This window comes from Girardinichthys multiradiatus, chromosome 2, assembly GCF_021462225.1.
Source record: "Girardinichthys multiradiatus isolate DD_20200921_A chromosome 2, DD_fGirMul_XY1, whole genome shotgun sequence".
Lineage (NCBI taxonomy): Eukaryota > Metazoa > Chordata > Actinopteri > Cyprinodontiformes > Goodeidae > Girardinichthys > Girardinichthys multiradiatus.
The window spans coordinates 28,387,079-28,411,481 of NC_061795.1; the positions used below are offsets into that span (position 1 = coordinate 28,387,079).

Sequence of the window (24,403 nt, forward strand, 5' to 3'; positions counted from 1 at the left end):
CTCCAGTTTGACACAAGAACAGTGCAGGCAGAGCTCGCACCCGCCCTGACTCAGTAGAAGAAGCCACTCGGATATGAAACGACAACGAAGCCGAGAAGGAAAGTTGAATTAATATCTCTGCTCATCCTTGGATACACAAGCATTTCCAACTCGGCAGTGCTGTGAAATGACACTCTCAATTGGGGTCAATTGGACCCGTGCCTCTGGATTTCAGATGGCTTCTCCTGCCTCGGGGTAATCAAGGGCTAAAAATATAATTAGAGTAAGTGGAGTTCAGGCAGTGTAAGAGAACATTTGAGAAACACTAGGGGTCAGTGACAGTCCATATAATAATGGAGTAAAGAGACCCTTAACAAAAATGTCTAGAATTAGTTTTAGGTTGAATCTGAACATAAATAAATGTTGCAAGAGACCAAAAGTGGCAGAACATTTACAAAACTATTTTGGTAATTCCTTATAATTTGTTATTGACCTATAATTATTTGTCACACATTATTGGTCAGCCAGTCATTTTCTTTACCGCTTCTTCCATAGTGGGTCGCAGGGAAGCTGGTGCCTATCTCCAGCAGTCTATGGGCGGGGTACACACATTTTTATGAACAGAGCCAAAAACGAACATAAAATGTATACTGTGAACAGTTGGAGAAAAGATAATATGTACATCATAATAAACTATTTACAGAAGTGTAATTAAATCTCTAAGTGTGCCAGATACCTATGAGCACACGTATATGTTCATAAGACCATCTTCAAACAATAAAAAGTGCAAAAAACAACAAAAATGAAATTGAAAGTGCGAGCAAAGTTTACTGCAAAAAAACCACAACTACAAGGAAAAAAAAAGACCACTCCCGGGAAAAATCGCCCGGGAAATGATATCATTCTGGTTGTTGCTGGCATTGGTGTGAAAGAAAACCATGTGATAGTTCATCCACCAATGTCATCACGCATATTCCGATGTAGGAAGTACACTTTGGTCTGGATTTGAATGTTTGTTTTTTGCGATTTATTTACTGGATTTCTGCATCAGTTTCTAGAAAATAAAAACTGTGCTCTGGGACACGTGGTGAGTAGAATATTTAAGTTGAACTCTTCGGTTTCATTTGCAAAAAAAAGTTTTGTTCTAGCTTATTTGGTCGCAATTCTGCAGGCGTTTAAAAATAGATATACAAATGGAAGCGCCGGCGCTCCCGCCGGTCATAAAGAGTTAAAGGTCCTTCAGACAGAGGTGATTCTGACCAAAACATTTGATTTTGTCTTTGTTTAATCACAAATAAATCAGACAAAGTAAGAGTTGCAATAGTGGTTCGACAGAAAAAGTATTACTTTATGCCTTACCTTTACCAACAGTTTGTATTTAGACGTTTTAACTGTGGAGCTATTCTTGATTTATTTCAGGAATGTAATTTCAGGCAGAAATTGCTCTAAAACCCTTAGGACTTAACAGGTAAAATTATCTAGTAAAGTACCAATGCAACATAATCATTTAAATTTCAAATTATGTATTATGGCAGTGACTCGAAAATAACATCATACAATCTCAGCTGTAACACTATATTATCTGCGCTGATGAGTTTCACTCACCTTGGCATGCTGGAAACATGAAACTGAGAATGAAACTGGCAGCTTAACCTACCTTTTTAGCCCTTAAATACATTATGCTACTTACTTGGAGTCTTACTTGGTGTCTGTACGAGTGCAGAAAAGTTGAATTTAGTCTCTCCAGGTGCTGCATAGTTATCTTTATATTCTGTTTGGGTCATATTTTTTAATCCGTTCAGTTTCTCTATTCCTTATTATGTTTTTTGAACTTTTATGTCACAGTATTTGCTGTGGAACCTGCTAAACAAGGTTATGGACTTTCAGCTAATCAATTTTGCGTATCCGCCATTTTCATTTTCTACTGCAATTTTGTAGTCCAAACTCAAGTATGCTGAAGCTGCTAGTAGATAAGTCTAAATGTCAAATTCTGCAAATTTTTAAAGGGGACATTTTAAATTAAAATCAAGTGCACTTGGATGTTGTAGCAGGTTAATGATCTAAATCACACTAGCAAGTCCCCCACTTATTGCTTTAAAATAAAGGAATAGATAAAAGTAAAGTTTTGTGGAGACCCAATCTATGTCCAGACACAAAGGGCACATTTCATGCTTTTAAACCCATCCTTTTCACATTTAAATCATTGAGTTGTGGTCTATATAAAGTGGAACTGCTATGTTTTGGCCTGAATTCCTTGTAATTGTAGCTCCACAGGCCCCACTTTTACCCTGGTTCTGAGGTGCGTCTGAGAGCAACTTGTTTTGGTACAGTCTCTTTAAATGCTATTGAGACACTTCACAACCTCCCCCCATGCAAGTCAAAGAGCGCTCCACTTTAACCTGTTTGGCCATTTTGGTAGATTGATAACAAAGATACAATTATCTAGCAGTGCAGAAACTTATTTCCAAACTGATTAAACAATGTCAGCAACGGAAGACTTGTCCATCCAGCCTACAATGCAAAGCTGTTTATATAATAATGCTATTCAAAACACGCAGTACGGATATGTCCTCAAGGAGCTAAAAGCAGCACACAGCATTAACATAAGCAGAAGGCACGATGCTACTGCACAACGTCTAGGACGTCATATCAACACACAATAAATTCATGCCTAAAAGAAAGTTTGTTGTTATTTCAGTGTTATTTGCAGCTTGCTGCTTTGCTGTTTCTGTCATTTCCATATACAGAAGGAAGTGACCCCTTAATCAGAAGAAGTCTTTCAGCAAATCCTTCATACTAGTGGAGGTTGTTGTAGGCACTAATCCTTGAAGTGCTTCGCGCAGATGAAAAGGAATTTCCCCACTGATTTGGGTACATTTTCATGAAGAATAAAATTTAACCAGGCTCTTCGAAGAAGTTCTGATGCTGGGGGACGGTGTAATGAATTGTATGGGTTAATGCACTCAACAACCAAAGATTTTGACTTATTCACTTACAGCTTCGGCATATCTAAGCTTGGACTCCAAAATCGCAGCGAGAAATTGAAATAGCGGATTCTAAAAATTCGTTAGCCGGACGTCCATGACCTTGTTTAGCTGTTCCACAGCAAATACTGTGAAATAACAGTTAAAAAACAAAAAAAAACAAAAACAAAAATGTGACAGAGAACAGAGAAAACTGCATGGATTGAAAAATATGACCCAAACACAATATAAGATCTTGAGATGTTGTGGCATGACCTTAACCAGATGTTTCAGATTTGAAAACCCTCCAATGTGGCTAACTTAAAACAATTCTGCAATGTAGAGTAGGCCACAATCCCTCCACAGTGATGTAAAGGACTCTTTGCCAGTTACTGAAAAGGCTTGAGGCCAAATAACACAAACATGAAGTTGGGTATTTTTTTCACATGGTTGGTTTGGGTAGTGTCTTCCCTAAAGAAGGAAAATCATAATTTAAAAACAACATTTTGTATTTACTCAGCTCATCTCTGTCTTCTATTAAACATTCAGGATTTGAAAGAGTTACATGTGAGAAAACATCCAAAACAGAACAACTGTATGTTATAATCTTTTTTGTAGTCCATATGAGTGTTAAGATGTCGGTCATAGACTGATTTTCTACCATCCTAATTTTAAAATGCATTTTTTTTTTCACAGAAGGATTATAAAGGAGTGAGGCTTCCATATCTTTGTTTTTAAGGCACTCCAAACAGGTAAATGACAAACTTCACATTTGATAACATGCATTTTGTGATACTTTGTTTTTCAAATAATCACACAGTTTTATGTGATCCATTTAGGATGTAGCAAGGAGAACCAAGGAAGTGATTAGCCTTGATAACTCAACACCTGAAGCATCCAAGGTAACAGTTCTAAATTAGGGAACATAGATCTTCCAAATCTGCATTTTACTGCAACTGTTTTTTTCTAAGAGAAAAAAACCCCAAAAACATTATGATTATGTGCAGAAGGTATTGGAAAACTCAGATAATCTTTATTTGCTTTTGTGCCAGATTGTGATAAACAATGTAAGAAAAAAACCTCAAATTGGTTATTGTATTTATTCTAAATTAATATGAATGTTTGAAAAGAAACAAAAAAAAAAAAAAAAAAAACATTTACATTTACTTTTCTGAGAAGAAAACAAAATAAAAATAAAAATATATATATATATATATGTCAGGATGTGGTTTGCAGGCGGACCAAAGTGCAGACAAGAGCTGGGCAGCAACATGTTGTAAAAGGTTTTCTGCTTTATTTCCAGAGGTTATCAAAGAAACCAAACAAGGCACTGCAGATACAAACAAAGTCCAGATCCAAAAACTTACAAGATCGGTTCTCCAGGAACATGGAAAAACTCAGCACAAATACATGGGTTGAGAACGGGGTATGACAAACACAAGGAACCAGCAGCAAACAATGACACAAAACCAACTAATATACTGAGGAATAACAAAGGGCAGGTAATCAGAGAAAACAGGGAACAAGTGTGACAAGGAGGCAGGGAAGCAGAAGGAACAGGTGAAACAATACGAAGGCTGAGGATGGGCAAAGTAACTAATAAACAATAAACAGAAACACAGACCAAGCAAACCTATAGACAAAGATAAATAATCAAATGGGGAATAACAAAACTAGAATAATCATGACTAAAGTAAACAGAGAAACTAGAGAGAACATAGGAACAACAATAACAACCTAAGAACAAACAAAGAACCCATAAAGAAAACCTGAATACAAAAGTAAACAAACCTAACCACACTGACTGAATTAACTGGAAAGGAAACAGAAAATAAACTAGTAAACAAGAAGAGTGCAAAGGAACAAATAATAAAACACAATAAAACACAAAGATACTAAAGAGAAATAAAACTAGAGAATCCAGGGAAGACCAAGAACTATAATAATTACAATAATAATAATATTAATAATAAACCATACAAAGTAATAAGAAAACAACAATAAAAGAACTTAAGAAGTAAACACTAGAAGGTGGAAGAGGGAGAAATGAAAAGATACAAAAACCAAAATAGAAACATCTAAGCAAAAGGTAAACAAACACAAAGCCACAAACAGAGTCCATAAATGTCACTCCGTGACAATATATATATATATATATATATATTAGCTTAAATAATGTAAGCAGACTTACTTAATATTATAACTTAATATTAACAAAACTTTACCTAAAATGTATTTGACTTAATTTGATAGTCTGTAGTCATAATTTCAACAGACTGGGTTTGTCAAACTATAAAAAATGCAAAATTAACTAAATAGTTAAAGCTACCTAAAATAATCCACGTAAAGTTTATTTTTCTTTAGAACATGCTTTCTGCTACTGACAGAGCAAAACATCTCTTCAGCCGTGACACAGTGGTCCAGTAATTATGTAATTGTTTGAGCTGTGTCCTCCTTTGATTTATGGTCTTGTATCAGTGGCTGACCTGATTTATAATGATTCCCCCCCTCTTGTGAAAATATGAATCTGAATTATGCCGCACCAGTCCAATTATCTCTTTGTTAGGCTGAACTCCCGCCGACATTGACAGTGTGCATCACAAACAGCGACCGCTGAAGCTTTCACCTAATCACAATAATATGATCCATCATTTTAGATTGGTCAAATCACAACACCCCTGTGTTTTCCACTTCATTTGTTCCTGTGCAAAAGTGCTCTTATACCTCAAGAGTATCTGATCAAACTTAATCAGATTTTTATCAGTTTTTATGGTTCTCAAAAGATCCAAACCAATCGCTAGTAGTAGTAGCAGCAGCAGGAGGACAACAGAATTACACCTTCCATTAATCCAGCAAGCCTCCCATTATCAAGTTCAGCCCAGAGTGAAAAACTGGGCACTAAGTGGAGCGAGTTGCTTGGCACAAGGACAAAGTTGACAGAAAACATAAGGCCCCCACACACCGTCTGGACAGCAGGAGGCATAGGTTGAAGAATGGACCTTGCTACAGGCACATCCACCATACAGATGAGTTGCCCCCTCAAATTAGCACTAGGCACAGAGACTGTCGCTTGTGTCTGATGAAAAGATGCACGACTGCCACTATTTGTGCCGCTAAGGCATTCATCAAATTAATTACTGCTGGATCCAAGCACCTCTCTGATATCTCTTTATTTTGAGTCCTGTAAATGGGAGCTCTGACTAGTGCTGACAGAGAGGCCTAATACACCAGTCTTTGGCTGCACATAATTAATTGAAATCTTTGGTGGTTTGACAAATTGGAATGATAAATCTATCTTCTATGAATAGCTTAAATAATGCATAATCAGTCAAAACCTTACTGTAGAAGCAAAATCATGCTCTCTCTGTCTCACTCACTCTCTCTTTTGCTCTCTGCAGCATTGTGTGATCCATTAGGCAGGGAAAGCATGGCTTGTTGGGAAGACTTTCCCTCCTTTCACCACCTCGATTGATAACTTTGGCTTCTTACTTTAATGGAGTGGTCAAGGTGGAGAGTTCCTTTGTATAGTTCAATAAAACTGGGGAGGACATAAATCAAATCATGGTGTGCTTCGCCACTGAAAAGAGAAATATACTGTAATATGATGTGTAATTTCTGAGCTCTAACTAAATACTACAAAGGATATAATCCATGTAAATTAAGCAATATCATCAGAAATGGTGATTGGCTGATGGCTTGCTTAGCATCTGCTTACAATATTGATGATTTAGTTCATCTAAAATGTAAGGTTTTTGGCTACATTAGGCAGTAATTACCATCCAAATTTCAGTAGCATAATCTTACACTGAAAATTTGTTATATTTTAACCATTATTTTTTATAGATTTATAGTGGTTATAAACAAGCAAAACAATCTGCAATGTTTTTATAAAATTACTGGTTCCACACTTACTGATACATCTAATGATTACAAAGATGTCTGTTAATTTCTCCTTCTGTTTTTAAATTAATGTGAGTGTCATGGATCTATTAATAAGTAATCTACGACTTCCTGTTTCCTCGGGGTAAAAATATGACATGACATAGGGGGCCATTTCTCTTGCACACCTTTCAAATGGGAAAGACAAAAACATGACAGATGTGTGTTTATACTGATAATTCAGGATATGAATAAGAAAACAGTCACTCATCTAACCTTTTATAAATTCCTTCTGTCGGAGCAATAAAAAAAACTCGTTTAAAATAACTCAAACTCTAAACAAAACTAGAAAGGGGACCCAGGTATCTTGCCACCAATGTGGATGTTGGTCAGGGACATAGAAAACACTGCTAGACACTAGCATCACATTCTGCAGTGGGAGAGAATGGTAATGAGGCCTTTTGCAAATCTTTACCTGAGCTGTCAATAAATATGGCTGAATTTTGAAAACAGTATTCAGACAGATACAAAATAAGAGGTTTTACTGTGTAAAAGTACACTGACATATGTGAAATAGTCATTACTAGGAAAAAAAATGCCTAGATTTTATAATTAGGAAAAACATGGAGTGAGAGATTATAAGTCAAACAAGTTAGAGCCTTTTACAGAAGGACACAAGATTTGTACCTGTTAATCCAGACAAAATGTTTCCATGAAACAATTAAGAAATTTTGTATGCCATTGCTTCTCTGGGTTTTTCTTTGGTTATTTGATCATTGCTCTTCTGTGTTCCTTTTTTAGCAATAACAAGGTCTCTCTACTAAGTAAAATAACTTATTCCACCATAATGTGGGGAAAGAAACAAAACTTCAGCAAAGTAGTTAGATACTAAATTTGTATTAAACTTACCCGTTTTTAACAATAGTTGTTAATAAACTTTTGGATTACACTTGTTTATGTAATATAACATACTAATTAGTTATTAACTTACATTAAGTCATCATGTATAGGGAAATCATTTTCATATTGTGTTATCAATTTATGATATGATATCATGAGTTTATGATGTCTTAGCATTGTTGATAACTGTATAACTTCCGGCTGCAGTTACAATTTGCATACAAAGATTTAAATGGGGGATTTTAAAGATACCAGTGTTATGAAGGTTGTTTGAAGGAGGGACTTGTGAAGTACCAATAAAACCAAAAGAAATATGCATGCACAGCACATGAGTGTGTGTATGTCCATGTATGTCTTCCTGTGGTTCTGCAAAGATTGAGAATACACAGAATGTGAAGGTTGCCGCTGTGAAGGACATATCTTGTCTATGGTAAGTAGTCATCCTTAATAGGTTTGGTTTGCTTGTGAAATATTGGTGTGCCAAGTGGGTATGTGACATTAGCGTTGTCTCCAGGGAAAACTGCAGACAGATCTCAGTTCAGCAAGTACTGAGACAGGATAGGGGGCTAAATAAAGGCTCAGATAGATGAAACTGCACCTCAACCTTACAACCTCAAGACAATCATTTTTCTCTACCGTCTGTGATGGCCATGTTTATCACATGTACAATATTGCTTTCTTATAAATATGCCTTTGTCATTCTTTTACTTATCTATTAATACGTTTTTTATTTTCAGCTCAGTTCACCTGAAGCATCAACAAAATGCATAAACTTTTAAAACATTAACTGTTAAAATGAGCTTTTTTGTAGTGGTAACCAAAGTGAAATTGCATGTATTAGTCCTCAGATATGTAAAGGCTATGCTGATATTAAAACAAAGCTTTGTCAGACACAATCAGAATATTTGTAACCTATTTACAGAGATAGCCTCTGTCAGCCTAGAACAGAAACTGAGACGACAGTTCACGCAAGCTCATCAAAACTGCATAATAAGATGCTTTAAAAACATTCTGCATTCAGATCCCAGGGTCAGAATTTTGAGAGTGTGGATACAGTTTCAGCAGGTCAGGAGAGTGTTAGTGGTGTAATGATATGGGGAATGTTTTATTTGCACACTTTATTTTCCTTTTAGTACCAATTGAGTATTGTCAACACACCACAGCCTACATAAGTATTGTTGCTGGCCATGTCCAACCCTTAATTACCACAGTGTACATTTCTGATGGCTATTTCCAGCAGGGTAACACACCATGTCACGAAGCTCAAATCATTTCAAACTGGTTTCGTGAACATGACAGTGAGTTTGCTGTACTCTGATAGCCTCCACAGTCACTAGATCTCAAATGCAAAGGAGCATCTTGGGTGGAATAGGAGATTCACATCATGGATGTGCAGCCAACAAATCTCCAATAAAAATGATGTTATCATGTCAATAGGAAACACAATCTCTGAAGAATATTTGATATCTCAATAAATCTATTCCACAAGACGGTGGCATAGAAAAAAGTTCCGCTTTGAAAATGAGATTAAATCAGCTATTTCACAAAAGTTTCAGAACTTTCCTCGAGTGTCTTTTAAAACACTTTTGAATGCTTTTACATGTATAACTTAAAAAATTCATCTTTTAAAAAAAATCCACCTCCATGCTTGTTCTAAAATCTGTGTTGAAGATGTAGTTCTTAGGATCATTACTAGCATATTTCAGATTTACAGCCCATCTCCTGCCCAAAAGGTTTACTTTCACAAGTGGGGCATTACCGCTAACACTTTAAAGCTCTGCTTGATATTCATAAAAAGAAACTTCATTACAAACTGCTTTGGGATTATTTCAGTTGTTACGAACAGAAATGAAAAGGAAAAAAAAAGAAGCTGGAAAGAGAGAAAGGGGGACAAAAAGGAAAAGGGGAGAGAAGGAGAATAGAATGGAGGAAAGAAAGAAGAGAATATAAAATAACACCCTGCTTGCTTCTACACCTGCAGAAAGGTTCATATTAACAGCTTTTTTTACCGAAAAGTGCACGGTACTTATCAATGCAAGATGCATTTAGTGGTGAATGTGGCTCAATATAGAATATTTGTGTATCTGTTGAATCTAAACACCTGTGGGTCTGAGTGTGAGCGTGCATGTGCATACAAGGTTTCTCCATAAAAATATGCAATAGTGAGTGTGAGGAGCCACAGACCTGCCCCCCTAGACCCGGGACAGATACGGAACAGATCTGAGCCACAGACATCCAAAGTCCCCCCAGAGCACCGGAACCCCAGGAGAACCACCGCCGCAACCCCCCCAGAGAAGAGCAGGGGAGGAACCACCCAGCAGCCACAGTGCAGAAGCCCCAGGGAGCTGCAGCGATGAGCCCAGAGTCCCGGGACATATCACTCCCCAAGCAGAGGCCCGACAGAGTTCAGGGGTCCAGGCCTCGGCAAGCAGCCACCAGGAGTGAGCCAGCACACACCAAAGCACCCAGCCCTGGATACTGAGAACCACAAGCACACCGGCAGGCAGAGGCACCAACCAACGACAGGTAGTGTGGCGGGGAGGAAATAGGCCCCACACTAAACTGATCCAAGTGAGGGAGCAGCCCAAGACCCAACCTGACATAAAAAACAGGCACACACAGTCACAATCACACATTACCACCCTCATGTGTACACATGAAAACACACCCACTCACCAAACTTAAAGACAAACAACAATGAATGTCGTACACTCACTCACACTCCCCATACATACTCTATACTCCCAGGTCCAAGTGCCGATACCCCATAGGGACAACCAGCCCCCAGACCCAGGAGGTGGTCAGACAGGCAGAGTCTACTAGCATATTTACTAGCATATTTCATCGCACTACAATCTTTGCCATGAAAGTTGTAATGTCTTAACAAAATGTGTAGATTTCTAGAAAAAACTTTAAATACTACTTTATTCACTATATGTGCAGTTTGTATTGTGTTTTCCTCCAAATCATGCATCTAATTAGATTTAAGACAAGTTGAAACAATCACTGTTACTTAATAACAAAGGCTACTGGAAGCTGAGGGTTCCAGTTGTTTAAGAAAGTTGTCTTTGATTGAAATCCTTGCCATGGAGGGTGACATGAGCATTTCCTCTTCGTTCTCCTATTATCAGCCAAGCTTGCGGTGAGCAGTGTAATCCCTCTTCATCAAAGCAGTGTGGGCAGCAGTCAGCGAGATGTGACCATCAATTAATCACCCACTATCCTCCAGACCAAGCTCAGCCCCTGCACAGATGTGAGGCCTCAGTGGTTTTAAACATTCTTACTGGGAGATCTGGAGTCGATGGAAGACTGCCACAAACTGGCTTTGTCAGGGGGCTTCTGCGGGTGACAAAGCTGTCCCCACTTGTGAGTCAGACTGCTCTGAGGTCAGTGTGAGAGAGTACAATCAGATTAACCTTTGAACTACGTCTTAACTACTTCCCCTTTAAAGGCTGGGTTTACTACCCTAATTTTCTTTTTAATTGAAAGGAATGCCCTATTACTTCTCTTACAATGACAATATTCCACTCTGAGAGCTAAGAACATCAACTGAGATTATTTAGTCAATTTCACTCTCAGGGTTTCACATTTCTGCAGCTAAGCTGCTTTTCCAGCAGCCCATTGTCTTCTGAATATTGGATAAACCATTTTCTCAAAAGGTCTAATGCCCAATCCTACCTCACTGCTTCAACGCTCCTAAATTTCCTTTATACATGTCAGATAAAATAAAAATGTGCACATACCATTCATAAAACACAGGTAAATGCCATTAGAAAGCACATACTCATTCAGCTCTGTGATTTAAACTTCAGATGCTCTGTACTTTTGCCAACTAGCCATATAAAATTCCATGTAAATTTAAGCATATCTGAACCAGTAACTTACAGCACTGCAGAACATATGGGTTGCAGAGTTCATAAATGAGCAAGAATCTCCAAATGAGTTTGGTGACCTCCTAAACTTCATGAAATTAATATAAGCAGACATCCTGCTCACTCCAGGCTACTGCAGAGCTGAGGAAGATTACTTAAGTTCTCCAAGTTCTATAAAAAATGTATGAGCATACTTTCAAACCACATTGTAGGGGTTTATTGATGACGACAGGGAATGATATGGAAACAAACAATCCTTTGCTCCCTTCACTTAACCCCTCTTACCAGATCGGAAATACAGATATATGGCTGTGAAAACACAACAAACACCAGAAAATGTTTTACCAAAAATTTGAAATTATGAAGACCAGAAATCCAACAAAATCCAATACATTTTTTAAGTATTAGTGTTATTCATTAATAATTTATGTGTGTCTAATAAATTGTTTATTTTCGGAAGTTTATTTAAATCCATCATGGAGCAGTTTCTACTATGGATCTAGAGCTTTAAATTCAAAATTTTTGCAGACCTGATCAATAAAATAGAATTAACAAAAGTTCATTTAATTCAGTACCTCAATTCCCTAATTGAAACACATTATATAGATTATTTACACATAGGCTGATATTTTCAAGCGTATACTTTTGTGTACATTTAAGTTTAAAATACAAGATCAGAACAATAAAAAAAAATTTTAACACAGAAATGTGGGCTTCTTAAAAAAGTTATGTTTATTACCTGCTTAAAGGGTATTTTTAAAAGGCACTTTTCTGACAAACGAGCCTCATCTGAAGGCATATTCTGATTTAAATGGTCGATGTGAAATAAAGGTGACTGTGGCTCAGTGAAAAGAGATGGCCTAATTGTCTTACAATTCTAATGTTGTGGGTTCGATTCCAGCTTCCTCCCTGTACCCTAAGATCAACATGAAGCACTTAACTTCATGTTGATCTGTGTATCAGTGTATGAATTTGTGAGTGTGGCTGTACTGTAAAGGGCTTTGAGGGCTCAGTCTGTTTACCATATTCTAATTTATTAAATATTTGACTGTACTTTTCCGCACTTTTCCTACTTTAACTTCACATTGCTTGTGAGGTTATACTTTCATACTTTAAATGTCATTCTACGGAAGTTGAACCCAGGACCTTCTTGCTGCAAGGCAACAGTACTACCAGCTGTGTAACCGTGCAACCCGACAAGAAATGTAATTATTTTTTTCACTAAAGAAAATGCTGAAAATACTTGGTTAGGCCTTTAAATGGATAGTTATCGGCATGGAAGTCTATAGTTCTTTACAATAAAGAGTGTGCTGGACCACGGTCCGTTATAATCACTGTGTGTGACACATAAATTGCAATATGTTAAGTGTATCTGGCCAGAGTAACCAAAAAACATAATATAGAATTAAGTATATAACGACCTAGCTTCACCTTTATTTGCATCTGATGTAGCATATGCAATGTAATGTAATCTGCAGCTAAACCAGACATTTAAATACACCGTAACCCTCTTTTTTCTTACTGTCAGCCATTAAATCAAACTAAACTTCAGGGTTTTGCAATAGCCAAATATTTTCCGCTTTTGACCGTTTTGTTTAAATGGTGACATAAAAATCTGAAGGACATCAGTCGTTTTGACAGATAGTAATTCACACCCCTGACCACTTGGTAGCAAGTTAGCAAATTAATTACCTGTTTCCTCCTGCTAAGTAAGTGCTTACTGGATCAGGAATCCCCTCATTCAGAGAGTCCTGCCAACTTCTGATCACTTCAATTAGAGAAATATTCTCTGATTTCAAAATTTTGGTGCTTGTGGTGCTTGTAATTCCCGTCTCGAGTGTGGCGGCAGAGCACAGATTCAGCTTTTAGAACAACATCAAAACAGTCACCAGAAGTCGTCTGTTCGAGGCAAAAGTCCAAAACCTCGTGACAATAGCCTCTGCACCAATCCCACTCGAGACATTTCATTACGCACATAGAAGTGCGAAATTCAGGTCCATGCAGACTAGGAGGACGTTGTGAAACTGAGCATTCAGATCACAGCAGGTGATCTGTTCATATTTTTAAGTGCCGTTGTTTAATTTCATTGTTTATACAGGTCCTTCTCAAAATATTAGCATATTGTGATAAAGTTCAATATTTTCCATAATGTCATGATGAAAATTTTATATTCATATATTTTAGATTCATTGCACACTAACTGAAATATTTCAGGTCTTTTATTGTCTTAATACGGATGATTTTGGCATACAGCTCATGAAAACCCAAAATTCCTATCTCACAAAATTAGCATATCATTAAAAGGGTCTCTAAACGAGCTATGAACCTAATCATCTGAATCAACGAGTTAACTCTAAACACCTGCAAAAGATTCCTGAGGCCTTTAAAACTCCCAGCCTGGTTCATCACTCAAAACCCCAATCATGGGTAAGACTGCCGACCTGACTGCTGTCCAGAAGGCCACTATTGACACCCTCAAGCAAGAGGGTAAGACACAGAAAGAAATTTCTGAACGAATAGGCTGTTCCCAGAGTGCTGTATCAAGGCACCTCAGTGGGAAGTCTGTGGGAAGGAAAACGTGTGGCAGAAAACGCTGCACAACGAGAAGAGGTGACCGGACCCTGAGGAAGATTGTGGAGAAGGGCCGATTCCAGACCTTGGGGGACCTGCGGAAGCAGTGGACTGAGTCTGGAGTAGAAACATCCAGAGCCACCGTGCACAGGCGTGTGCAGGAAATGGGCTACAGGTGCCGCATTCCCCAGGTCAAGCCACTTTTGAACCAGAAACAGCGGCAGAAGCGCCTGACCTGGGCTACAGAGAAGTAGCACTGGACTGTTGCTCAGTGGTCCAAAGTACTTTTTTCGGATGAAAGCAAATTCTGCATGTCATTCGGAAATCAAGGTGCCAGAGTCTGGAGGAAGACTGGGGAGAAGGAAATGCCAAAATGCCAGTAGTCCAGTGTCAAGTACCCACAGTCAGTGATGGTCTGGGGTGCCGTGTCAGCTGCTGGTGTTGGTCCACTGTGTTTTATCAAGGGCAGGGTCAATGCAGCTAGCTATCAGGAGATTTTGGAGCACTTCATGCTTCCATCTGCTGAAAAGCTTTATGGAGATGAAGATTTCATTTTTCAGCATGACCTGGCACCTGCTCACAGTGCCAAAACCACTGGTAAATGGTTTACTGACCATGGTATCACTGTGCTCAATTGGCGTGCCAACTCTCCTGACCTGAACCCCATAGAGAATCTGTGGGATATTGTGAAGAGAACGTTGAGAGACTCAAGATCCAACACTCTGGATGAGCTAAAGGCCGCTATCGAAGCATCCTGGGCCTCCATAAGACCTCAGCAGTGCCAAAGGCTGATTGCCTCCATGCCACGCCGCATTAAAGCAGTCATTTCTACAAAAGGATTCCCGACCAAGTATTGAGTGCATAACTGTACATGATTATTTGAAGGTTGACGTTTTTTGTATTAAAAACACTTTTCTTTTATTGGTCGGATGAAATATGCTAATTTTGTGAGATAGGAATTTTGGGTTTTCATGAGCTGTATGCCAAAGTCATCCATATTAAGACAATAAAATACCTGAAATATTTCAGTTAGTGTGCAATGAATCTAAAATATATGAATGTTAAATTTTCATCATGACATTATGGAAAATAATGAACTTTATCACAATATGCTAATATTTTGAGAAGGACCTGTATGTGGTTACTGGGATGACAGTCAGTGTTTTTTTTTGTCACTGAGAAAAAGTTAAATGTATTCATTTGTATTCATTTGGCTGATGTGAATTCTCTGTCCAGCTTGTTCGGACTGAGTACTAATTGAAATGAATGAAAATAAATGCTATTGGATTTTTAACTGTCATTTTAATAAATAAAATAATGGGTAAAAATAGATTATCTGATTTTGTTTTACCCTGTCAGTCAAAATGACCAACAACAAAAAAGTCTAGCGCAACCTCTGGATAGGATTACCAAAATTAGTTCAATTTATTTGTGTTAAGTAAGGAAAAAACATGCAGGCATTCTGCTAGGTGGCAGATGTTATGGTCCTTAGGTGTTTGAGTTTTTTGGGTTTCTTTTGTGTCGCATTTGTTTCTTTATTTCCTTGTTTATGTTGTCTAGATGTTGCCATTTTAGTTTATTCCCTTGTGCATTGCTTTCTTTGTTCATTCTTGTGTTCTTTGTACATTTAAATCATTTAGTTCCAGTCAGGTTAATTAGTCTCCCTCCCTCCCTCAGCTCCTGCTACCTGCTCCACATTTTCTCCTGATTAGAACACCAACATCCCATGTCATCTTCACATCTACCCCAGCACATAAGACCTCTTCTCCCCATTGTTCTTTGCCTTCTATTACACCCCTGTTTTCACATTGTTTCTTTCCTGTTGTTGCGTATGTGACTCGCCTCCATTCCTCTTCCTGTTTCTTTTTGCTCTCCTGTAAGTTTTGTTTTTGCCCCCTTTTAGGATTTCACAAAAAAAAATTACATCACGAGGAAATAACATAATGTGGAAATATTGAAGGACATCTAAAGACATAATCTGGGGTTTTCCAAATGGACACAACCCTGGGCATACAGTCAAAAAAGCTACAAAGTGGCTTAAAGACAACAAAGGCAACGTCTTGGAGTGTCTTTCACAAAGCACTGGTCTCAATCCATGAAAAATTGTGAGCCAACCTGAAAAGGTGTGTGTGAGCAGTTGGCCTTAAAAACCTGACACAGCTGCACCCATTCTGTCTGGAACAATGGAACAAAATTCCAGCAAAATTGTATAAGAAGCTTAGAGAAGGAATATCTAAAATATGATCTAGCTCCATCACACATCAGAGATCTGATTGTACCATATATTCCAAACAGAGCACTTCGTTCTCAGACTGCAGGTTTACTGATGGTTCCTAGAGTCTCTAGAAAAAGAATGGGAGGCAGATCCTTTAGTTATCAGGCTCCTCTCCTGTGGAACCAGCTCCCAGTTTTACTCCGTGAGGCAGACACCTTGTCTACTTTTAAGGCTAGGCTTAAAACTTCCCTTTTTGATAAAGCTTAGAGTTAGAGTGGCTTGGGTTTTCCTGAGCTATCTCTGTAGTTTTGCTGTTATAGGCTTGGACTGCCGGAGGACATAATGACCACTTTTATTCTCTCTGCTACATTGTCATACTACTCTACAATTTTGCATTATTTGCTGTTATTTCAGCTTTTAACTTTATGTTCTCTCTCTTTTCTCTTCCTAGAAGCTACACCTGGCCTGGCTCTGTGTCTACCTGTGACATCTTTCTGGAGGGGGCCATCGTCCAAGCTTCTGCTGGCAGGCAACAACTTAATGCTCACCCTCTACAGATGATCCGCATGGCCCTGTCTTTCAGTGTTTAACCCTTTCTCTCTCCTAGACATGGCGATTGACTGAGCTTTACCGTAACTAATTATATGTGCTCTCTTTCAGACTCTAACCTTGAAAACTGGCTCAGAGCTTATCTGTCCTTTCTTTCTAGATGAAACGACTAAAGGAGCTACATCCATTAACATATACTTTTCCTTCCCACAGAAAGTACTGGATCAGTGCTTCTTTGTTCTCTTTGTGTCTCTGCTCTGTCTTTCTCTCAAACCTCCAGTCGGTTGTGGCAGATGGCCGCTCACACTGAACCTGGTTCTGTTGGAGGTTTCTTCCTGTTGAAAGGGAGTTTTTCCTCTCCACTGTCGCTACATGCATGCTCAGTATGAGGGATTGCTGCAAAGTCAACGCCACTGACTGTCCACTGTCACTACATGCTCATCCAGGAGGAGTGACTGCTACAAGTCTCTGATTTGATGCAATCTGCTGGGTTTCCTTAGATAGAAAAACTTTTTATCCAATTTTGAATAAATAACTGAATCAGACTGCACTGTTCAATGGTTAGGATTAATTGGAATGTATGTACCTGACTTTGTGAAGTGCCTTGAGACGACATGTGTTGTGAATTGGCGCTATATAAATAATTGAATTGAATTAAAATATCTGAAGCGGCTGGGATGAGGATCAGCTCCTCCAAGTCCGAGGCCATGGTACTCGACCGGAAAAGGGTGGCTTGTCCTCTTCAGGTTGGAGGGGAGTTCCTGCCTCAAGTGGAGGAGTTTAAGTATCTCGGGGTCTTGTTCACGAGTGAGGGAAGAATGGAGCGGGAGATCAACAGACGGATCGGTGTGGCTACCACAGTAATGGGGGCACTGTACCGGTCCGTTGTGGTGAAGAGAGAGCTGAGCCGAAAAGCAAAGCTCTCGATTTACCGGTCGGTCTACGTTCCTACCCTCACCTATGGCCGTGAACTTTGGGTCATGACCGAAAGAACGAGATCCCGGATACAAGCGGCTGAAATGAGTTTCCTCCGTAGGGTGGCCGGGTACTCCCTTAGAGATAGGGTGAGGAGCTCAGCCATCCGGGAGGGGCTCGGAGTAGAGCCGCTGCTCCTCCACATCGAGAGGAGCCAGTTGAGGTGGCTCGGGCATCTATACCGGATGCCTCCTGGACGCCTTCCTCGGGAGGTGTTCCAGGTACGTCCCACCGGGAGGAGGCCCAGGGGACGGCCCAGGACACGCTGGAGGGACTATGTCTCTCGGCTGGCCTGGGAACGCCTTGGGCTCCCCCTGGAGGAACTGGAGGAGGTGTCTGAAGAGAGGGACGTCTGGGCGTCTCTGTTGAGTCTGCTGCCCCCGCGACCCGGTCCCGGATAAGCGGAAGACGACGAGTACGAGTACGAGTATCTGAAATGTAAATTCTCCTAAAAACTAAGGAAATATGTGTAAATCTTTTAAGAAAGTAAAATAGTTCCATCCAAATCTGTTTTCTCATTTCTCTCGAACGTAGAGAATATAAATTATTTTGTCTCTCCTAACCGATCTATAGTTTTAATTTAATGTCAGAGAGTAAGAAAAAAGTTATGTTTCCTTTCATATAGTACATTTAAACATTCGGCTTTAACCAATGTACCACTGTTCAGAAATGTATGTACATTTTTCCCAGATGTTGTATCAATTATCACATTATTACTATTACATAATCTCATGCTATGTTATGCAGACCTTTCTCTGCACTGATGAAGATTCACTCACTTCAGCATGCAAAATACTTGAAGTAGCTGACACTGCAGGGAAGGTGGACTTCTTGGTTTCCATTCAGCTAATTAATTATTAATTATCTGACCACCTGGGGGCACTCAAAATGTGTTTACAGTACTAAACTTTTCAGCCAAAGCTTGATGGGCAGTTGTTGAGTGAAAACAAACAAGTTTATAGCCTTTCTTTCCTTGCACAAAAGCAAACTCATACCAGTATGCATGTGACATATGTAATGAGGGTACTACATGAACAATACATACTGTTTATGTATGAAAGAGAGCCTGATGTTTCATGAAATATTTTCATATTTGGACTCACATAAAAGGTGTTTTTAGACACACTAACCTGCATGGCAAGATATGAAGCAGCTGACACCTTATAAACCTTATCGTAACTGATGATGTGACTGCTTTTGACCTCTCAACAGAACCCATTTAAGAAAAATCTAAACTATCCTGCTAAAAGATTTTTCATTAAAACCTTCCACACAAGCAGCTGGGACGATTGATACTGTTACTGGCTTTTCTGCACCACAGCAATCTCCTCACATAGTATTTATTTAGAAAAAGTGTGCAGGTTGTTTTTTTTCTCTTTTGTTTGTGGCTTTTCGTGGCTTTGTTCAAGGGGGGCACCTTTTAAAAGGAAATGTAACCGTTGCACATGTATTGTCTTTCTTTGCAATCACAAGAATTTAGGTAGTTTGAAGCCATTTGCAAAGCAACCTAAAGGATCCTAGTACACTAATACAGATTACAAGATTTACCTCATACAGGTTTGGCTGTGTGGCAGATGGGCTTTGGAAAGTAGAACCATAAATCAGATCTCTTTGTTAGTGTTGCTCCTGCCTTTGTTTGCTTATCTCTCATTCAAACCTTTTGACCATCCACATTCATTTCTGAGAAAAAAATCTCCCTAAATTTTTCCTGATGGAGCTGTTGACTTCATAAAAATGTCACCCCAACCTTGAAAGTAGATTTACAGAAATGACTCTGTCAAATATGAATAGATTACACTAATAGAACAATGTTTCTGGTAGAATGCTGTGAAAAAGTATTTGCAACCTTACAGATGTCTGTTGTTTTTGCTTTCAAGTGACATCTTTCAGATAATTAAATGTTATCAGATAAAGATAATCTGTGTACAAAATGCAGTTTTCGTATAATCATTTAATATATTAAGGGAAAAAAGCTTTTCAAAACAACCTCACATTTTGTGAAAATATAATTGCCTTCTATGTCAAATTATGACTTAATTGTGAATAACCACAGTTTTTAATTAATTTCACATCAATGTCATTGATTAATGCCAGACATGTGGAATCAAAAAGTTACCTAAATAGAACATATCTGACATAAGTAGGCTTAATAATCTCAGGAAGCAACAACTCATGTCTTAATTTCAAAAATTCAAGAATAGATCAGAAAGAAAGATATCTATTTGGAAACAGTGACAAAGCAACTTTAAAGTTTTGAGGGATTACACAGAACCAAAGTAGGAGCCACTTATCCACAAATGGAGAAAACAATGATGAACCTTCACAGGAGTGGCCAGACAACCAAAATTAGATCAGGAGTGTACTGATGACTCTTCCATGAGGTCACAAAAAACTCAGAACAACATCAAAACCACTGCCGGCCTTACTTGCCTCACAAATTATGAACACTGACCGTGTTCATAATTCAACAACAAGAAAGAAACTGGGCATCGATGGGAGGGTCAGAAACCACTGCTGAAAAAAAAAGAAAAAATCACAAAGGCCCATCTCACATTTGCCCTAAACCATCTTATTACCCAAGACTTTTGTGAAAATATTCTGTGGACCGATGAGACAAAAGAGGAACTCTTTGGAAGGTGTACATCCTGCTCTGTTTGTGACCATAAGTTCAAGAACACTAGGGTTATGCAGCAAAACAATGATGCGAAGAACACCAGCAAGTCCACCTTTAGATGACTCAAAAACTTTGCAGGTTTGGAAGTGACCTAGTCTGGACTTAAATCTAACTGAGATGCAGTGTTGTGGCCATTGATGCTTGAAAACCTTCAAGTGTTGCTGAATTAAAAATTCTGCAAAGAAGAGTAGGCCAAAATTACCCCACAACGATGGAAAGGTCAACAGCAGTTTTTGCTATTGTATTACTATTTCACATAGGGCATAGGGTTGGTTTGCATAGCTTTCTACCCTTAATAGAAACTGAAAACAGCTTTGTGTATTTACTCAGGTTATCTTTCTCTGGTGACAACATTTCTAATTCAATGTCTGAGACATTTAACAATGACAAAGCAGCAAAACTAGAAGACACATTTTATAGGGCAAATACGATTCCACTGCAATGTATATTGAAAGTAGTGTATTATAGGAGAACTTGATGCAAACTGTATAGGGTAATGTGGCAACTAGTGAAAGTGATTATTAAAATGTTATTTAATGACTGATCATCATCTTAATATGCCCTCTTTTTTAACACATTAACAGAGGTTTAATAAGTATTTGTGGTATTGATTTAATCTTATGTCAGCTTCTCTACTATAACTTCATGTGGTATATCATAGTATGGTATAGTGTAGACTGAGCAATATTATTGTAACTTTCTCAGTAGTTCAACCATAAAATCACACTTTTATTTTTTACCTGAAGATGCATAGGAAGCTCCTATAAGTATTACTGTTAGCCTCAATGGGAATATGCTAAATCTGTCTGTTGAACTTACTGGAGGCTCCTCCACCACTATGAACTTAATTGCTGCTCTTCTACTGTGTTAAATCCCTTGTGTCCCAGAGTGTGACTCTTTAAGCAGTTAGTGGGATAGTAATCTGAACATGCCTCTGTAAGTTAAAAGAGAAACTATGCTGTTTAAAGATGATCAAGCACACTTATGCTGAGAGTATGTGCAGGAGGTTAATGCTTGTTTCCCGGGTTAAGCAGCATGTTTTCAAGGAAAATTTGCCAGCGAAATAAATGTATTTAATGAGTAAGAAGCTGACATCCTCATAAAGATTTCCATGTTTGTGATAGGGTTTAACTCCAATCCAAAAGAAATTACTCTTCTAAGTATCAGAAAAATTGGCAAATGTTTCTCGAATCTTGTTCATACGAAGATGAATGTAATACATGGATATGTGAATATGCCTCATGTTCCTTTTCCGGTGTTCTCTGACAGAGGTGTCCAGGTGGACTTGCCTTGTGTTCTGGATCCAGAGCTCTGCTGAGGGTTTTGCCGGCTTCCCTGCTGTTCTCAAGAGCTCCGCCAAGGGTTCTCCTGGCTTTCACGCCATTATACAAGGCTGTCCAAAGGTTGCACCGCCATTCATCAAGGTTCCTCTATGGGTTCCAGTTACCAGTGGACCCAAAGCTCCTCTGAGGACTTCTGGGTTCAGTGGATTGGCTTCTAGAGCTTTATCGTGGGATCAAGTCTCCTGAACTATTTTGTGGGTTCCCATCTCCAGGGATTCTTCTTAGGTTCCTGTCTCCAGGGCTCCTTCATGGTCTGACGTTTTCAGGGCTCAACTGCGGTTTCAGTTGCCCAAGTTCCAACATAGACGCTTCACGCCTCTTGGTTGGCCTCCTCACAAGGTTCTCTGTCCAGTGGTCAACCATTAAAAAAGGTTTACCACGGGTTCTCCCAGTTCCCTGGTTGTCCCCCATTACAAAGTCCTCGTGGGTGCTCCAAGTTCGCTGGTCAACTTTAAGACAAGCTTCCTCATGGGTGCACCCAATTACCTGCTAGGTCCCTGTCCACCTCAAGACAAGGTTCCTCGTTGGTCCTTCCAGGTCTGTGGTCCACCTCCTGACAAGGTTCTCTTTTGGTTTTCCTAGTTCCCTTATTGACCTCCTGATATCCTGCACCAGCTTCCAAGGTTCCTGTGACACCACTGGCCTTCTGATCACCCACCTAAACTCCATGCCTGCTTGGGACGGCATCGGGTCACCAGCTTGAACTCTGGTTTGTTGGTATTTTCACGCCCTCCTTCTCAGGGACCCCTCCACCTGCCAGGTTTGGGTTGTTTTTGATGTTCTGGACTCTTTGGGGTGTTTAGTATTTGCCCTTGAGGTAGGGGTTCTGTCATGTTCTGTAGGTGTTTGGGTATTCATTTTTGTTTTGGGTTTTGTTTCTTCTATTTCTTGAATTTTGATAGTGTTTAGTTTATTTTCTGCTACTTCTGTAACAGTTTTTCCCTTTGGTTAAACAGTCCTTTTGTATATCAATGACGGAGTTCTGGGAGTTCGTGTCCACCTGTTTGCCTGCTACTAACCATTTCCAACCTCTAGATGGCACCAGATGCACGGTAGGAGCTGAGCCAACAGATGTTCTTCATCAGCCTCACCAGGAGAGGAGCATAAGAACCCTAAGCTGCCAACACTCCAGTGCCTGAGTTTTGACCTACAGTGGTAACTCCTGCTGGCCAAAACAAATCTCTTTTTAATTATTCAGAGTACTTACCTTCTCGTGTCCTCCTTCCCTGGTTACCTCCAGTCCTGGGCATCGGTATCCAGTCTGCTTATGCAGAGAACCCTGACCCGCTCTTTTCAAGAAGACTTCACGTATTGCATTGTCAGTTGGCAGCGTTCTGGTTCCAAGGCTCCTCAGGCTACCTGCAAACAAACCTAGCTCACCCTCCACCGTGCTCACCCTCCAAGAAAACCCACCTGGTGCCATCATCATCTCAAGAGCAAGTAAGACAGGATTACCTGGACCGATTCATTTACCTTACACACTCCCGGAGTTTCCATCGTCTTCCCCCCCGGCGGATCTTCAAGTCTCCACCTCGGCGTGTTCCTGGTTCCAGTATTCGAACACTTCATAATAAACTTAAACCTTTTCTGTTTCCTGAGTGTATTTCTGCATGTGGGCCAAAGCAGCTAGAAAAACAATGACAATTAGCTCATTCCTGTTTACCACTCTAAGCCACAACCATATGCAATCATTACATTGTGCTCACCTGTGCCACCTCATTTTCAGAGAGAAAATGAGGTGAAAATGAAAATGAACTGATATTTGAACAGCCTTATACAAGTTTACCAGCTCTGTGGTTTTGGAGATGTTCACAGCCATCTGCAAGAAATTCTAGGTCTGCCCTGAGGCCATGCCAGCAGGGAGATGTGTGAAATACGAAGACACCCAGTAGGTATCCTTACCAGCTCAACTAATTCAAGTAGTTTCGGTGCAGAACAACAAAGACTCAGCATTGGTCTCCCACTAAATCCCTAAGTCCCTCTAACCATCTTTTAGGGAGAAACCAGTTACTCTTTCAGTCACTTTACATTATGTTCTCCTTCTTTTGGTCACTACCTTTATGACTATGGCATTGGAACATTAAACTACATTTTCCCTCCATGTGGCTGTTTTTGACCGTGCATATACTCACTCATCATTTAACATGCCTTCATCCATAGCAACAGCTGTTATCGGTTGAAAGAAAAAATTGGGACTGTGCAACAAAAACTCCCATTGCTAACTGACAGTACAATAGATGGACTTACATCCATAGTACATTCCTCCCACAGAGCCAAAACAAAATTCAATATGTTTGACATGAGCATCTTAAAAAAAACAATAACATATCTCAGTATTTAACAATTATATTTTGGGTTTGGTCTTTTTGTCTTAGTAAACAGAAACTATGTAATATTGCTTGCAGAATATTGTTACAGTATTTGTAGCTGCAACTACATAGTTCACAACTTCTGTGTGTGACCTTGCACTGAAGAAAGAGAAT

At 39.2% G+C, this 24,403-nt stretch overlaps 1 long non-coding RNA gene across 4 annotated transcripts; it reads left to right on the forward strand.

The window, feature by feature from the left end:
* Positions 1 to 945: 945 nt before the first annotated feature.
* On the forward strand, positions 946 to 24,019 carry LOC124858774. 4 transcript variants are annotated; one of them, XR_007035928.1, is made up of 5 exons: positions 946 to 1,066; positions 3,639 to 3,694; positions 3,782 to 3,844; positions 22,503 to 23,075; positions 23,161 to 24,019. It is a non-coding gene; the product is annotated as an uncharacterized LOC124858774 (long non-coding RNA). The 4 variants fall into 4 exon arrangements; XR_007035926.1 differs by having other exon boundaries at positions 22,503 to 22,680; positions 22,956 to 24,019; XR_007035927.1 differs by having other exon boundaries at positions 22,503 to 22,629; positions 22,956 to 24,019.
* The last annotated feature ends 384 nt before the right edge of the window (positions 24,020 to 24,403 follow it).